Source organism: Myotis yumanensis, unplaced genomic scaffold (genome assembly GCF_028538775.1).
Source record: "Myotis yumanensis isolate MYYU_CA2020_CCGP unplaced genomic scaffold, mMyoYum1.0.hap1 SCAF_15, whole genome shotgun sequence".
NCBI lineage: Eukaryota > Metazoa > Chordata > Mammalia > Chiroptera > Vespertilionidae > Myotis > Myotis yumanensis.
Window position 1 is genome coordinate 36,605,478 of NW_027223766.1, and position 15,249 is coordinate 36,620,726.

At 39.6% G+C, this 15,249-nt stretch overlaps 1 long non-coding RNA gene across 1 annotated transcript in view; it reads right to left on the bottom strand.

Annotated features, from left to right (window-relative positions):
• The window catches only part of LOC138993116 (uncharacterized), a 148,729-nt gene extending 137,154 nt beyond the window's left edge, over positions 1 to 11,575 (bottom strand). Inside the window, exon 1 of the long non-coding RNA XR_011468229.1 lies at positions 11,467 to 11,575. This is a non-coding gene — a long non-coding RNA (uncharacterized lncRNA). The remainder of the gene's footprint in view (positions 1 to 11,466) is intronic.
• Positions 11,576 to 15,249: the final 3,674 nt, after the last annotated feature.

Consider the following 15,249-nt stretch of genomic DNA (forward strand, 5'->3'; position numbering starts at 1 on the left):
TTTGTGTGTGTTTTTTCAATGGTCTTTTAAATATTTGAAATGATCACAAACTTACAGAAAAGCTGTAAATGCTTACTTTCTTGACTGCAAACTCCTATTTGTGTCATGTTGGGCTTTGATGCACACAGGCAAATGAACCCCTTCAGTCCATTACAGAATTAATAGTTAGCTCAACATATAATTATTTCTCCAAGAAGCTGCGTGAGTTCTGGGACCTCACCTATCTTATTTACAGTTTCTCCTGGATGTTGTATAATACATAGATAAATATCAGATAAATAGTAAATATAGATAAGTATTAAATAAATATGGATAAACATTAAATATATTAAAATTCAGGGTATTCCTTTGAAGTGGATATTGTCCACATTTTAACTATGAAGAAACCAAAGCTTAGAAAAGTTGTGTCCAAAGTCATGTAGCTAGTAAATGAAAAAAATCACAATGAAAACTCAAGTATTTTGGGCTCCAAAACACATGCTTTTGTTATTTCAAACAGTTGAGCCAAGACTGGTAATTCCAGAGCCTAAGTTGATAGGCTACTCAGCAGGAGAAGTTATACAGAGTCACAGGTCCTCCTGGTTCCCTTCTCACACACTTCTGGGAAGACCATGGAAACTTAGATTCTATGCTCCCTTCTTCTCAATGACTTCATGGTCTCTCCCTAGGAGAGAACTTTTTCTAAGGTAGTATTACTATTCTATGCCTAGAAAATCAGGAAGATTGTGTTCTTTGGTACAAAATAAAAATTAACTAGGTCTGATTGACTAACTGGCAAACCTGATGAGTTTATAACTGTCTCAACATTTTGTGACAGTGATCCATATAAGTCAAAATGCAGTTGCTCGATAGAATAGAAAAACTTGATAGGGTAAACCTCGACATGACTAAAGAGATTGCAGCTTCTCTGAGCAAATAAGTAGGGTTTTTCTTAAAACTTTGCATGTAGTTCATATGTGGAGCTCTTGTTTGCAATCCATGTCTTTCTGGTGTGGGATCCATTTCACTAATGAGTGTGTGTGCTTGCCTACATCTAGACACTTAACTTCCTCGACCATGCAGTAGCCCCAATCCTGCACGATTATGGATTTGGTGCCTTTCTCTTGTGATTCTACTTACCCCAGTTATATAACTTAAAAGAATTGATCTCCTCATCACAAAACAGAGACTAAATAAATGCCTAGATTTTTTTCTTCCTTTTGTCAGTCTATTTCTGTAAATCAAAGGAGTAGTGACCATGGGTAACTTTGGAGAAGATTCTTTTCTGGAAAAAAATCTTGATTGCTTTGAATATTTTTTTCCTTTTTCATTAGTGTCAAGGACAGTATTAGACATATAATAACACATGCCCCTAGTATGTTTCATTTACACAGTTAGATGTTAAACAATCTTGCAAGACATTTACTTTGCAGCATGATAAGAGATGTGGAGAACATAGCATTTTGCTAACACCAGGAAAATAAGTAAGGTTACGTACGATAAGGAGAAGCGAGGAAAGAGTTTTGGAGTAGGGGTAATAGTTTTCTTGGCACTGAGAGTAAAATCCTCTTTGGGCTCTCTAAGGAGCAGCCTTTTAATTCAGAGAGTGGAGGACTTTAGAGCAAAAGGAATGGAATCTCCAACTGGCCACTCGGTAACTGTTCAACTTTGCATGAATTGTTTAACCTCTCCACCTCAATTTCTCATTTCTAAAATGGGTATAAACCGGTTGCAGTGAGCTAGAGTTACTAGCTCAATTTCCAGCATAGAGTGATTACTAAGTAAATGTTGGTTCTCCCTTCATTTTGAAGAACTGGTATTCTGAAGAGGAAAAACAGCAAATGAAAGGAAGAAAATGAATGACAAGGATACATGCAGTTCCATATGGCAGACAGTGGCAGCAGGTGATGGCAAGATTAGGTCTGGTTTTAACCAACACATGAAGATGCTGGCACAGTTCACCACAAGCTCGGGCTCTCATCACAGGTTAAGGGCAGAATCTGGCAGTCTAATGATACCAACATCAAGGTCTCTACCACCCTCCTGCAGGGATCTACAAAGGAAGCAGTTTCAATAAGGTTTTTAAGTAACCCTTCTGGGTAGAAGGGCAAAGCAAAGAGGCGTTGCGGGAGAAATACGTAAGGGCATACTAAGCACTTTCTATTCTAGTAATAATTATAGCTAACATTTACTACGTTTTTGTCATGCCAGGCATTGTGCCAGGCACTTTACAAGGCCATCTCTTTAATTCTCAATAACGCAAGAAAGTAATCCTGTTATATCTTCTGGTGGTGACCAGCTAGCTCTGCCAAGCTCTCTCCTGACCCCTTCCTTCCGCCCACCAGCATCATCAGGCTGTACCATATCAATCATTCCTGGGGCATTCTCCAGGTTGGTAGGGCTGAGTGTTCTGAAGCAGCCTGGAAAGATTTCCCACTGTGAGGGAGGCTGGAGTGAGACTCCTGCCCCTCTGTCTCCTCCTCTAAATGGGGGATGGGAACCTGTTGCCTGTGCTGTGCTGGGATCCTGCAGAGCATCGGAGCATTTGGAGCCAGAGCATTGGGGCCTTGCTTTCGTCCTAACGTTGTCTCAAAGTCCCTCCAGCCTCTTCGATCATGATTAAGCATTGTAACTTATTTTTATTTTTTTAACATATAAAAACCCGAGACCTAGAGAAGTTATGTAACTTACCTAAAGTCACACTCCTAGTAAGTGGTAAATCTGAGATGAGACCCAGGTAATGTAACCAGATTCATAATTCTAAAGCTATATTATTAAGAAAAAAATTAAAAGAGCAGTTGTCCTAAAATGTAGATGTCCTAGATGTAGCCACAGGCTTTGCAACAATATTATGGTCTATTAAACACTTGAGAGATTGCCTATGCAAACTTTAAACCCAAAGCTAAAATTTTCATGTGCTGGCTTTTTAAAAACAGATTTCCACTGTAGTTTGGCCAATCCAAGTAATTCTGAGGATCTCTTTGGAAAGAGTTGGGATCAGGGGATAATTAGAGAGGTACATGAGAAAGCAGTACTTCAAGGCTACAAGAGGAGTAGCTGCCCAAGGCCTCTCGATTAAGGTCGCCCTCCGTTCATCTATTAGTCTGTTTAGCTAGTTCATCTTACACTTCTATCTTAGTGCCTTGGGTGCTCCCAATAATTTCAGATATTCTTACATATATGTGTGCATGTGAATGCACATGCTCCCACACGCACACTATAACTCTAGAAGTTAAAAGCAAGTGGAGGAGTTGACTTGTCTGCATAAATATTTGGAAAAAATACTGATAACTCATTTAAAGCTACATGTGAATAATAGAAGGCATAATTGTAGAGACCTTTTCAAGTAATTTGCAAAAATATATTAAGTTTAAATTAACCTTATGGGTCAATGATTCCCACCACCTTTAGTGTTCAATTCAATTCAATAAATATGTATTGCACATCAGTGTCATTAAACCAAACCACAAAGACTCCTGTGGATATGCATATGCAGAAAAGAGCATTCCAGCCAGAAACACTGTCAGTTCACAGACCCAAAGGTGGGAGCATACTTGGTATGTTTGAGTGTGTGTGTGTGTGTGTGTGTGTGTGTATGCATGCACCTGTGTGTTGGGTGTGTGTATAGGTATAAAATCAGTATCACCTTTGGCTTTGTCCTAAGGGGCAAAAATTGATTATTTTACCTTAGTAATTTGAATTTTGCTACATTAAATGAACCATAAAATGTAAAACCTATTTACTGGAAATATTTTTGAAATAGATACATGTTAAGATAATTCTTCTAGGAGGAATAGAAGAGGTTGAGGAGTGAAGGAATACCAAAGGGAGATGAGAGCCTGAGCGCAGCAGGAACCTCTGGTGTCCTAATGGGTCCGTGATGATTTTCAGCACCTGCTGCCCTCAGCTGTCAGCACAGCCCTCTCCTATAGCCAACTGCAGAGCCAGGCAACAGGAGTCAATGCCCTGAAAAGGCTGCGCTTTGCTGTTTGGAATCTTGCTCACAAACAAAAGAAGGTTTCTAAGAATTCAGTGTTGTGCTTCACAGAACATGGACATCCTCAGGCCATTCTGAATGACACTCACAGCAGATGTCAGATTAGCAACGGCAAGTTCTCTTCTTTCATGAGATCCTTGCATCAACCTTGGGAGGTTCACAAAACAAGTATGAACTCCTTTTTACTGTTGAGCTATCTGGCCAGAGCAACGGCATATACTTAGGCAGGTCATTTACCACATAAAGAGGCCAGACTAAGGAGCAAGAGAGGGCTGAGATCCATTCCACATTCTGTTCACCAAGCCTAGTGTGTGTGTGTGGGGGGGGGGGGGGGGGGGGGGGGGGCGGCTACACACACCCAGAGGGGGTGCCTTTTCTAATTAGCACAAAGAGACTATGTGAGCTGGAGGCAGCCCTGCTTCTGGATATTGGCGGGATTAAACAACTTGCCCAAGACCTATTCAAGAATTAACTCTTTCTCTCCTACTCAAATTTCTCTTAGTTAAATATGCATTCCATTATAATACACAAAAATGGACTTAGAGGCATTGTGAATTGATGAATAGCCTTCATTCTCAGAACACTTTGCAAGCATAAGTTCATTGATTTCATCTTCCACTTTTAGGTCTTTTTCTCATTTTATTTTTGGCTTTTTCTTTACTGGACAGCCTACAGAGTTTACTAACCACAAGTTAATACAGATAATCAGTAAAGCAAAGGGCTTTACAAACTATGGGACTAATTTAAGCTGTATAAACATACAAATATCAATTACACAAATAGACGAAAATAAAATGAAATACTATCACAAATTTATTAAAATTGATGTTTCTGAATTAATTATTTGACATGTAAAATTTGGTCTAACATATTATATTAGATGTTTTATCTTTGAATCTCACTGACCACTGAGCAGATATTTTTTACTTTGAGATTAACAAATCTCCAAGTCCTCTCAAGGGGCAAAGAGTTGCATAGAAATGTCTATGAAAGTTTGCTTGCAGTTTGGCATTTGTAAGTCTTTATTTCACATGTAACCTCAAGAAGCTGGAAAGCAAGGCACCACTTCCTCGAGGCAGCCTCCTCCCTCCTTCAGGGTGAGTTAGATGCCTCCTTCCCTGCTCTGAGAATTCCCCTATCAGCGCCCTCATCACACTGTGGCCTCTGATTATGTGGTTACTTTTCTGTCTTCCCCAATAATTATAACTTATAGAAAAAAGAGAGTTTGACTTTTTTAGTTTTTGTTTGTATTCACAACATGTAATAGGTAGGGAATACCTGGTTGCTGAATGAAAGAGAAAACAGCATGAGGTTTGTTCCTATCCTATAGGCCTAAATTCATACATAAGAAGTGGTCTTTAAATTCCCTTATCCAGAGATCTATGGAGAATATCAGACAATCAGACAGAAAAAAAAAAAAATTCATGAGACACAGTTATACAGAGAGACTGGTTGAGAAAGCTCTTAACATGCCTGGAGTCCTCAAGAAGAACAGGCAAGAGATGGCAACATGGGCTTAATGTGATGGAAAATGAAGGGGAAATATATTAGTAAATACATATGCAGGAGCAACAAAAACATATATAACCATGTCCCAAGTCTAGTGAACTTGAAAGGCGGGACCATGAAATGAGTCAGAAAGCACAGACTTCAGTCCCCTTTCTCATTCCATGCTGTTACTCTCTTCTCTCATGAGATACAGACAGGCAAGTTGACCTTCCCAAGCATCTAACTTCCCACTGGATTTAAGTAAAGTCCTTTCTAACCCTAACTTCAAAAAAAACTTTTCACTGTCAGAAGTCAGTCTTTGATACTTCTGCTGATAATCCAGAAGGGGGCAGCATTTATTCACAGTAGGGAAACCAAGAAAAAGTTTTTACTTGAGCTCGTCTTCAAAGCAGGAACGGTTGGGAAGGTGGATAAAAGGGACACAAGCTCTTTCTTGAAAAGGTGTGAGTACATAAGCATGCCAGGAATAGGAAAGTGAGTGGAAGCCTGCTATCTACTCAGCTGTGCGTGCATTTAGTCAAATAGCTCCATGAGGAAGAGATCAGTCCCTCTTGTTCATTCACCATTAAATCCCTGATGCTGAGTAGTTGCTGGCAAATGGCAGTTGCTTAATAAATGAATGCTGATAAAGAATGGTGATGAAATGGGTTCCCAGGGTGGGTCTCAGGCATATAAGTGTGTATAAGGCAGATCTGTCTTTGGAGCTTCTCTCATACCCTTTTCTAGGGTTCATCCCTTCTTCCATGAATTTAACATAGTTCTGTGCACCTGCAGGTCTACTTACCCCTGAAGTCCTCTTCTTTACAATTATTGCTTCACCCACACATATACTTAACAAATACTATATTGAACACCTGATATATATATATACCAGATTTTTCTGTGACTTCCCTACCCTGACAAAATACATGCTAATTATCCTTTTGCTTTAAGATCTAATAGTTCCTAAGAATAAGCATTCCAGGGAGCAGGGTTGGGGCTAGGATTAATCCCTTATTTTGGTATGTGCCAGGAGATGGACTTTATAACACAGAAAAGTGAACATCTAATAACATCAGGTAGAGAAAACGATAATTTGGGGCAAGAGAACCTGTCCAGATTCTCAGAAATTTCACCACTTATGTGACTCTGGAAGAGTAGGCCTCGATTGCTTAGTCCCAAACTGAGCAAGCAGGAGGCGCAGAGGGACCGTAAACACTATCTGTTCCACCTGCTTTCTTTGTCTCTATGAGCAAGTGGAGCCCGGGGGTTGCTGTTTCCCAAGGTACAGCTGATTAGCTGCAGAGCACGGTTTAGAAGTGGTTCTCCGTGATCCCTGTCCAGTGCTCTTTCTAAATGTCTGCTACTCTTTTTTTTTAAATCTCATTCCCACCAACACACTGCCTATTACGTTATTTTAAAAACAGACTTTAATTTTTAGAGCAGTTTTAGGTGAACAGAAAAATTGAACTTAAGTAGATCTTTGACGAATCATGTCTTCGGTGTCACATCAAAAAGTCATGATCAAACCCAAGATCATCCAGATTTTCTCCTATTAACATTATTTTCTAGGAATTTTATAGTTTTGTATTTTACAGTTTTGCATTTTACATTTAGGTCTATGATCCATTTTTGGTTAATTTTTTGCATTTTGTTTGAAGGATGGGCCACTAATGTAAATGGTATTTTGTTTTTAATTTCAAATTCCATGTGTCCATTGCTGGCTCAGGTCAAAGCAACTGACTTTTGAATATTAACTTTGTATCCTACAATCTTGCTATAGTTACTCATTAATTCCAGAAGTTTCTTTGTTAGTTCTTTTGGATTTTCTACCTGGACAATCAAGTTACCTGCAAGCAACAAGTTTTATTTCTTCTTTTCCAATCTTTATACATTTCATTTCATTTTTTGTCTTAATGCCTTAGCTGGGACTTCCAGTACAATGTTAAAGAAGCAGTGAGTGGGGTCATCCTTGCTTCCTTCCTAATCTTAGTGGGACATCTTCTAGTTTGTCACCATTAAATATGATCTTTGCCGTAGTTTTTGTCAAGTTTTTTTTATGTTCTTTATCAAGTTGAGGAAGTTTGCCTTCTATTTATATTTTTCTAAGAGTTTTTTTTTTAATCATAAATGTGTATTAGATTTTTGCAAATGCTTTTTCTGCACCTATTATGATCATTTGATTTTTCTCTTTAGCCTATTGAGACAATGGCTTACATGAATTGATTTTTCAAGTGTTGAACCAGCCTTGCATTTGTGGAATAAACCCCACTTGGTCAGAGTATATAATTATTTTTACGCATTATTGGATTTGATTTGCTAGACTGTTTTTAGACTGACTACCAGACTCTCCCAGGCATCTATTTTCTCTTCCTCCAACCCCAGATTAATAATCCTGGTGCCAGATATTCTTCTAAAAGCCCTGCGCTGCCAATCTGTAGGAATGTGGAAGCCCATCAGCTCAGGAGTTAAGCCTGATTTTGAATCCTGCTCTGCTGCTTCTCAACTACATAAACCCAAGCCAGCCGTTCACCCTCCTGAGCACATGCAGTCACTTATTTATCATGTAAACACTAAGGCCATCCAGAAATGGCATTTAAAAGCAGCTTTTCAATTTTTCATTAGATCAATAACTTGCTTTATTTCTGTTGAGCTTATTAAATGCACTATGTGAAGGTACCTCTTTTTTTCTCTCGTTTTTGCTATCCTGAGATTGCATTTCCCAATAAAGCATCATCAATCAAGCCTTGCCATGCATTCTGTGTTCTAGAAAACTTGAACCATGGTGGTCATTTAAAATAGCATTATTATTAAGGACATCGTTACAGCATTTCTTCTTTTCATTCATTTCCTGTTTGAAGTTGTTGGCTACTAACCAAGGCTATCCTAAGGGAATGATTTTATTTAGGTGAAATCAGGTTTAAAAATGACACCAAATACAGCGGAGAGGAAGAACATGCATCCCAAAAGGGCAATGTGATGATTAAAGGCTTGTTTGTAAGGATAGAATAGCTGCCACTTCTGTCCCAGGAATGCCCCTGCTTTCTTTAGCAACTATCTGATTGGTGTTAATACTCCCAGCTGAGGGCCCATTAAAAGCCTCCTTTAAGGACTGTCTAGTCCAGTGGTCGGCAAACTACGGCTCGCGAGCCACATGCGGCTCTTTGGCCCCTTGAGTGTGGCTCTTCCACAAAATACCACGTGCGGGCGTGCATGTACAGTGCGATTGAAACTTCGTGGCCCATGTGCAGAAGTTGGTATTTTGTGGAAGAGCCACACTCAAGGGGCCAAAGAGTCGCATGTGGCTCGCGAGCCGCAGTTTGCCGACCACTGGCTCTAGTCCCATGGTCGCTTGAGGTGGGTGCCTGGTCATAAATATACACTCACAAGCACACACTCTCACACGTACACACCATGCACAGCTTACAGCAGTCTCTCTATTTCACATTTTCCTAAGTCTAAGCCCATGGTTCCTTGATTTTCCTCTTTACAGAACTTTTCATAAAAGAAAGACCTCTTTGTCACAAAAATATAGGAATTACATAACCTCAGAGTAAATGGCCTTCATTTCAAGTAAATAAATTGAGCCCTAAGAAAAAGTCCCTACGTGACCCTTATTTTTCACCTTTTACCTCATACCCGTGAACTTTTGTCACAGACCTGGGTTTGGAAACCACTGGCAGAGGGACAGCTCAGTTAATGAGCTAAGGAGAGAACTGGGAAAGGCTGACTCACCCACAAGGTGAGCAATGTTCCAGGGTAGACAAACACCAGGAAATACTCAATTCAGAAGAAGACAGTTTAGGACCAACCTCAATATTTTAAGTGGTTAAGACCACGGGGAATTTACTAGATGCTGTGCAGTCAAGAAGAGAGCAGAGTACTGGTCAAGACACCCAGGCCTCCTCCCTTTCCTCTCGCAGAGATCATCCTTAACAACCAAAATGGAAGACTCAATTTTTAAATTATGTTTATGATTAGTATTTCAATATAATTTTTCTCTAAATATATGGCGGTATTATGGCCAGTGCCATAGAGCACTGAGTGAGATGAACCACGAAGATGTGTCTGTTTGTTTTGAGAGCATGACCCTCCTCAGTGACACTGTGGCCCTGGCAGAGTGTGACATTCTCGGTGTTAGGGTATCACCCAGAGCAGGACTAGACACAGTCCCTGCCCCTGAAGTCCAACTTTCCACATCTATACACACAGCACAACAGTATTAAAGACACAGGGCATACCAATGGGTTAGTTCTGTATTTGATTTTTCTGTCTGCTTTAATTCCCTAATTGAAGGAAAGAAAGGAAGGAAAGAGGATGGGAGGGAGGGAGAGAAAGAAAAGGAGGGAGGCAGTGAAGGAGGGAGGGAGAGAAGGAGGGAGGGAAATCTGAAAGCAATGGCAGTGGTTCCCAGAAAGAAGGGCAAGGGCTGGTGGGAGATTTATGGGAAGTGAGAGCCCTGATCCTGCCCAGCTTGTCCGGGAAGTCTTCCTGCTGGAGGGTGATTTGTTAACTGCTGCCTGGTCAGCCTTTCCAGGGAGTCAGTTTTGGACTCTAATCCTCACATTTAGAATCAAAAAGCCAAGCCAACATTGTTTTCCAGGAATAAGGGTTTTATAGAACAAGGCTGCTTCGTGCATTGTGTGGTAATTGGTAAATATTCCACTTCATATTTAAGAATAGAGTCAAGACAGAGAGAAAGTGGTAATATTACCAGAGTTTGAAAAGCACTAACTTGAAAAACAAGTCCTTTCTCTCCAACATAGGCATGGCCCCATGTGACAGTGGCCATGATGTGGTCAAACACTGCACCCTCTGAACTCCTGAAGTCAGACAGCCTTCCACTGGTGATTCAGAGTAAATGTCATGATGCCAATGGTTCTGTTTAGTGAGCTATCTTTAAGTTAGGAAACAGTAGTAGCAACAATAAAATAGCATGGATTGAACTCCCACACCAGCCACTGCCCTCAACAGTGATTTCACAGGTGGCACCACATTTAGTCCTCCCAATACCCCAGAAAATTAGCTATGATAGTTATGTCCATTCTAAAGATGAAACTATGTCTCAGCAACTTGAAGTAACGTATTCAAAGTTAATTAGATAACAAAGGTGGCGCCGGGGTTTGAGCCCAAGTGGTCTGACACAGAGCCCCATTCCTTACGATCATTAGTATTTCCTCACATTCTTATAGCTGTTTTTCTTGCTACATGGGAAATGGATAAAACATCTTTTCAGTCATTCTGCATTTTAAGGTCAGATCAATATAAATGTATATCCCAATGTGTGACCTTAGAAAATGCACTGAATTTTTTAGAGTTTTTTTTTTATTTGTCAAATGGAGATAACACCAATTTTCAAGATGACTGTGAAAGCGAGAGGTCACACGTGGTAACCACTCAGTACATGGAAAGCACGATGTGAGGCTGACTGCCAAGGTGAGAAGGGAGAACCTCAGATAAACAGAAGCACAGAGCCTGGCACTCAGGACAGACTCTCCAGGGCAAGGGGTGACTGGGAGTAGATCATCTTCAGAAAAACTGGAGGAAGTACTTTCCCTTTAGGCAACTCAGTCAAAAAAGGAAACCTTAAGTATGCTTACAAAATAAGAAGAGATTTCAGCTAATAATGTAAAAAATAAAAATCACAACAAACAAAAACAAAAGAGCCTGTATAAAGAAAAGAAAGCAAAACCCAGGCTATTACTAAAGACTATGCTCTGAGCCATACCAAGCTAAATTAATTCCCATAGTAAAGGAGGAGTGGAAGCTTACAGCAGAACCTGCCTGTCATATGTAATGCAATATCCATAAAGGTAGTTTAAACCCCACGTGAAGCAGACGGTCCTCAGCCTATGTTGTGGAGTCATTTCTGTGGCCCTGTTATTGTCTCAGTGAAGCTCTAGGTTAAAGAATTACTCTAGCAGAACCCTGGACGGAGTGGACACCCACAGGCTATTGCCGTCAATAATCTGGAGTGCAAAGTGGGAAACAAGGTAACAGACCTTAGAGGTGAGCACGGTGACCACGTCTCCAGCCTTCTTGTGCTCTGCTGTCTTTAAGGAATGTAGTTTCCCAGTCCAGTCGAGTTTCACAGCCCTTCCACTGTGGAAACACGAAATATCTATGATGAAAAAAGTGGGGAAAATTAGGACGGGAGAGTGAGTGTAGAGGATGGCACACATAGCAAAAGCACAATGTAAATAGCCTGAGGGGGGACCTGCTGTAACATGAGCAGAAATCTCCATGAGCATTTTGCTACCGTCAGTCAGTAGGATTCTCCCATTCTGTAGGTCCCTGTCTTCACAGTGCACTACATGAAAAGGGATAATTCATGAAAATAAGACCTATCCTTTGCTAGTTTGCTTTGTGTACATAAAGTGTGCAGGCGAGAGGTTAATTTAAAACATTCAACCAATTAAACTTGTAGTTGTGAGATTTACTTAATTGCAGTCTACTCAAACAAAATTAAAATTCATATAATATTTTTGGAAGGAAAATTACTGCACTCCCAGCCATTTTGGAGAGACCCTTCCAAAGTTTATTCCTCAAATGTTACTATATCTTTCAGAAATTGGCATTGAAGACTGCTATTAGAGTGAAAAAAACAAAAACAGAAGACAAAAACATGACTAGCTGTATTCCTCATTCTATACTGGGCCATGGTGTTTTAATCTGCTATTATGACTTTAATACCCAAAGACATTGAATGAATACTTGATAAATAATTGTAAGAATTTTCTAAGATGTTTAAAATGACATTTCATGATAATTATGACCAAGGGTTTAAGACCAACCAAACAGACCTGACTAATTCACTATCTGTGTCTTTGTGCAAGTCTTTAAACCTCCCTAAGCCTCATATTTTTCATTTTTAAAATGTTAATATATGTATATTTACCTCTTCCATTAGGAGGTCATTTAGATTAAAGAGATAATCCATATGAAACTTTTGGGCCAGAACCATGCTCAGAGTTAGTGCTAAAAAATGTTAATTACTAGCATGTTATGCCTCATCTTAGGCAAATAACGTACACAATTCTTTCATCTGCCTCTCTGGCCATACAAGTCATATATTAAGACTTTTTTGGTAGTATCAAGCATTTTGTCACTGCAAAGTGACACATTTTTTTGGTGGAAACTTGTAAGACTTGTCAATAAACAGATGAATAAAAGTATTTCAGAATTTGACTTGTTCATGGCTTCATGGTAGATTATGGGTAGCTGGAGAGGAAGTGGATTCAACAGCAGAGGGCAGAGTATAGAGACTTGGAGGATGAGAAGAATTCACTCCTAAGAAAAAAAAGAAAGGCCCCATTTTCTGATGCTGAGCCTCAGACCATTTCTGACAGGCACCGTTGAAAAGGTACACATTTCAGAGCCAGGTCATTTAGTTACATGGGAAGATGAGGATACCCCTCTACCCTCTACTTTTTTTTTTTTTTAAGAAAGAAGATGGAAAGAAGAAAAAAATCATGACTGAGTTGCCTAAATGTGTGGAAACATTTTTTTTTCACTATACACAGAGTAGAGCAGATCAAGGTAGGGCTGTGGGGGGCAGTGTGGTATAGTGGACAGAACATGAGCTTTTATAAGAGGATGGATCTAAATTTTGTTTTCTAGCTCAGTTGTTTGCCACCTAGGCTAAGTACATTACTTAACAATTTGTGCCTCTCTTGCTTCATCTCTGTAATGGTAATAAAAATTGTAATTATGTCATAGGGTTGCTGTGGGGATATAATGAAACAACATCCATTTTCTGGTTTAGAAAACATACTTGGAAAACACTTCTTGCACACTCTGCAGGTGAGGAAAGTACAAAAATGCTTGCAGAAGCATTGTTTCTTGCATATGCTTACTCATTTCCTCCATAAACATTCCTGGTAATAGTGGGAGAGTCCATTTAGCTAAGCTGGAACTACATTTCCCAGAATCCACCTTTTCTTCATGTGATAAGTTCAAGCCCAGACATGGGAGGCAGAAGTGAAGCCCCAGCTCCTACTGCTGAGAAGGTTGGTTCTGGGAAAGGCACTGTTGAAACTCCTGCCTGTTGGCACTGACCCTCTGGCTTCCTGGCTGGATGGTAGCAACAGCCAGACCCTCAGCTTCCCCAGATCCTACTGCATCTCCTGCTCTGGGTTCTCCAACCCCTGGTCCAGGTGTGTGTTTAGCTCCATGACAAAAGGGCACCAGCTTCTTGTAAAGAAAACCCTCATCATCAAAGTTGGAAACCCATCATCAAAGGGATAAGAAACCCATCAGGGTTCTGGTTTGTTTTCTTTTCCTCTGCTCCACAACCATCTTCTCTTCCCAACCACCCACCTGTGCACATCAGGTTCCAGCTCTAGACTCAGAAATAAAACATCACAAACTGTTTCTCCTACTTCCATGATAGTATGAGGTCAAGTCCTTGTGATAAGTTCATATATCAGAGTAGAACCATATATACATTCTGGTGGTTCTACTCTGATAAGAGCCTTGACTGATAGAATGGGATCTCTATATGCCAGGAACTATGTTCTAGGCTGAAGAAACAGATGAATAAGGTATAGTCCCTACATTCACAAAAGTTCACAGTTCTACAGTCCTTAAAGGAGAAGTCAGCCATCACTCATCATCAAAGAAATTATAAAGTTTCTATGGATTTACCTAATCTAGACACTTCATATAAATGGGATCATAATATGTGACCTATTTGTATCTTTTTTTCCACTTAGCATGTTTTCTAGGTTTATCCATGATGCAGGACATATCAGTACTTCACTCTTTTTATGGCTAAATAATAATTAAATTGTATTGATATATCACATTTTGTTCATTCATCTGTTGTTTTTAAAAATTTTTTTTTTTTTATTTCAGAAAGGAAGGGAGACGGGGAGAGAGAGAGAAAGAGAAACATTATTGATGAGAATCACTGATTGGCTGCCTCCTGCACACTCCCTCCTGGGGATCGAGCCCACAACCTGGGCATGTGCCCTTGACTGGAATCAAACCTGGGACCCTTCAGTCCACAGGTCAACGCTCTATCCACTGAGCCAAACCAGCTGGGGCTATTCATTTATCTGTCAATGGACATTTAAGTTGTTTCCACTTTTTGAAACTACATAGTTACAACTAGATAGTGATGACTGCACATTGTGAACATACTGAGTGACAGTTATTTAAAATAGTTAATTTTATAACATATGAATTCCACTTCAGTAAATTTTTTTAAAGTTTATAAAGTTCTTTTCTTTAGTTAAAAAAAATTAACATTGCCTATAATTGTTGAGAATGAAACTGAAGAGACTCCACGGTAGTTTATGGGTACCAAACTGGTAAAAAAAAAGTGTACTCATTAAACTAGATATTTTCAGTGATAAGATCGGATGCTTTCTACATTTGACTACAATCTGCTTCGTCTATTATTCTTTGCTATTTTTCTACAAGCCTGCCATTGATTGGCTTCTCGACATGCACATAAAATCAATTAACAGTCAGCCTCTGAGAATAACTCTCTTAATAGGTTACTGCTTTCCTCTGTTAGCCAACAGAGAAACATTTCTTTCCACACTGGCCCATACTTATTTGGAAAGGCATTTGGTAACACTTATGAGCCTGCACATGCCAGTAATTAGATATCAATAGAATTTCTATGTTCAATCCTTTGTATACAAGGAACATATAGCCAAAATTTCCAGTCTTCTTACAATTTTCTTTTTCTTTTTTTTTTTAAATATACTTTATTGATTCTTTACAGAGAGGAAGGGAGAGAGATAGAGAGTTAGAAACATCGACAAGAGAGAAAC